General features: G+C 44.3%; 1 pseudogene; it reads right to left on the bottom strand.

Moving 5' to 3' along the window:
* Positions 1–1,130: 1,130 nt before the first annotated feature.
* LOC111737039 lies at positions 1,131–1,249 on the bottom strand (annotated as a pseudogene).
* Positions 1,250–3,131: the final 1,882 nt, after the last annotated feature.

Here is a 3,131-nt window from a genome sequence, read left to right as displayed (position 1 = left end):
GCGAGGGGAGAGTCCTGGGAGGTGAGGATGGAGAAGCAGCAACCAGCTCGTGTGGGAGCCATAGGAAGCCATAGTAAGGGAGAGTTCCCTGTTTGGAGCGCAGTGTGTTATATTCCATCCCGCAAATAAACCACCGCGTTATGTAGCTATTTTCACACCGATGGACGTTTGTTTAGGTGGTTTCAGAGTTTCCTCTGTTTCAAACACAGCTGCAATGAACATCACTGCACATCCTTGGTTCTCAGCTGTGGCTATACTTTAGGGTCACGTGGAGGGCCCTAAAATCTACCAATGCCTGGTCCCATCACTGGAGGTTCTGATTTAACTGGTCCAGGCTGGGCCCTGGGCACTGATATTTTTTAAAGCTCCCCAGGCTACTCTCATGTGTAGCTAAGGGAAAGGAACAATTTTACATGCCTTTTTGTGCACCGGTATCTGCGGTGGATACTGAGAAGCAGGATCACTGGATGGGAGGACACATAGATTTTAAAGTTTAACAGATGGATCCAAATTGAACTCCCAGAGTCTGTCTCAATCTACTCTTCCACCAACAGCGATGCATCCAATTCTTCACACTCTCGCAAACCTTGGTATGAGCCACCTTTTTAATAGTTTCTATTCGGCAGACAAAAAAAATATGGAATTTCATTGTCGCTTTCATTTGTGTTTCCCTGGTTACTGCTGAGGTTGAACATCGTGTTCACGTTTATTCTGATTTCTTTGTCAACGTCCACCAGTTCATATCCTTTTCAAGGCGAAAATATTTCCATCATTGATGATGGCTTAGGTGTGACTTGTCGTTACCTCAGCTTATCTGAAGTAACAAAGAAAGGCCCTCTGACCTTCTGCAAATAGGTAATGTTCCTCATTTTTCATCAGGGAATCACAGACATCCTCTGAGGACACATCTGCACAAAATAATCTAGAGAAAGCCTTACTCCAGCCAATAACGTAGGAAAAAAGATAGATTTGCTTTTATGTTTTTGCAAAAAGGCCAACTTCTTGCCCACCTTGATATATGTGCTTACTTTTTTTTTTTTTTTTTTTTTTGAGGCAAACCTTGGTTGACCTCACAGATTGCCAGGACCTTGTCCATTTACAATCCCTTATTTTTTTGTTTTTATTTTTTATGCCAACAGTACCTGGTCTTCCTAGGTGGTCTCCCACCCAAGTACTAACCAGGCCCGACGCTGCTTAGCTTCCAAGATCAGAAAGGATTGGGCTTGTTCAGGGTAGCATGGCCATAGACTATATGTGCTTACTTTCAATCCTAAAGCAACTATAGGTTACTTTGAGGCCAGAAAAGGACTCATACCAGTCCGTCTATAAGACAGAAACTTTACCTGTGCAGAATGGGTTAATATCCGCTAATTCTGTGCCTGCCAATGGGAGACAGTTGTGGGACCCTTAACCTTCTTTAGAGGTCAAATTCTTCCTTCATAGAAACCTTGGAACACAAAAGCTCTTATTTCTAGGAATGACAAACAAGCATTTTTAATAGACGATGGGGACATGGATGGGTATGTGACTCCTGTTCCTTCTGTGTGAGCTCGGAGCCTGGTTCCAGTGTGTGAACATACAGCCAACTACCTCAGCTGGCGCTCAGCCCAAGGAATGTCATCTCTTCCAGCCCTGGAGGGAATGCTGGCTCTAATGGGCAGGCAACGGTACGGTGTGTGAGTCTCCAATAGGGCACTCTCCTACGGACGTGTTCAAGGTTAATTTTGATTATGCTCAAAGCTCACCTTACGCCCTGACATTATAACCTCACCCCTGAGTAAAATGAGGCTCCACTGAGTATCGTTTGTCCTCTCTGTGATATCTAACACTCGTCTCCTTCATGCCCAACCTTTGTCATGGTCAGTTGGTTTCAGTGCTAAGGAAGTTCCACTGGATTCCACCAAGCAGCCGATACGTGACCTTGAACCTGACCACGAGGAGAGGAGGAAGAGGAAACTTGGGAGGAGTGTAAACCTTCTAGGGAGTAGGGGACAGCAGCAATCTTCGAAGCTTCCACCAGCTATCTTAGGAATATAAAAATGCCCTGCTTTGTGGCATATGTCCACATAGGTAAGAATGCTCCCCAGTAAACGCAATGCCCTAGAACAGGTTCTACAGCTTTAGAATACTTAGAACTATCTTTTGGGGGGGGTGGTGTCCTTGCAGTAACGCACATTTCAGGGCCACTCAGGGTCTTGATTGGGGCCCAGGATCTGCATTGTTACAAGCAGCCCAGCCGAATCTGTCATAGGTGGCTCTGAGGCTTTGAGAAACATAACTAGAATAACCTCACCTTGCTTGAATTCTCAAGGCACCAGCAGAAAGTAAGAGTGTGCAGACATGATGATTTAGGCTGGGGAACTGAACGGTTAGGGTCGATAGACTGCTGCGGTATTTAAATGCTTCGCCTCTGATTCGCTTCTCCATTTTCCCTAGCAGCTTGAGAGCAGGGAAGTTTCTGACTTCGAGAGGCTGAAAGTTTCCGATTCCGTTTAGAAACCTTGGAACGTGAAGGCTCTTATTTCTAAGAATGACAAACAGGCATTTTGAGTGCACAGGGGGCACGGTGGGGGTGTGCCTGGCTCTCTCAGCACAGCCTTCTCTCTAAAGCAGTTGGATATTTTAGTTCAGTGACTCCCAGCTCTTAGGGATTTGATGTCACAGAACTATCCTTCTTTGCTCCACAAACAAACACCACATGCCCTGCACAGATATCCTGTAATATGAGGATGAATGAGACTTTTTTATAGAGTTTGGGTAAAGACGATCACAACCTGAGTCTCTCCAAGAAAATAAACCGTCTGGGATTTCCATCATTTGAGGGAGAAGAGATTGGCTATAATTTTCTTGAGAAGGATAAAAAATAATTTTTAAAAGGCGGGGGACTTCAAGATTGGTTATAGTTTTGTTGATAAGGATAAAGGATAAGTTTTTAAAAGGGAGGACTTAACAATTTCAAAAAAAGGCAATAGCTTACTTCAGATAGTTTTTTTTTTTTTTTTTTTTTAAATGAAACTCAGAAAACTCACATATTCAAGGCTGTTTGTCTCATCTCCCTGCTTGGTCAGCTCTAAAGTCGGATTTCCCCAGCCCCTCCGTGGAATCCTTGTGGCCTCTTGGGTACATATTCT

The sequence above is a fragment of the Pteropus vampyrus genome, unplaced genomic scaffold (genome assembly GCF_000151845.1).
Source record: "Pteropus vampyrus isolate Shadow unplaced genomic scaffold, Pvam_2.0 Scaffold23, whole genome shotgun sequence".
In the NCBI taxonomy this organism is placed as follows: domain Eukaryota; kingdom Metazoa; phylum Chordata; class Mammalia; order Chiroptera; family Pteropodidae; genus Pteropus; species Pteropus vampyrus.
The sequence above is the reverse complement of the archived record's forward strand: the minus strand, read 5'-3'. Positions and strand labels throughout refer to the sequence as shown.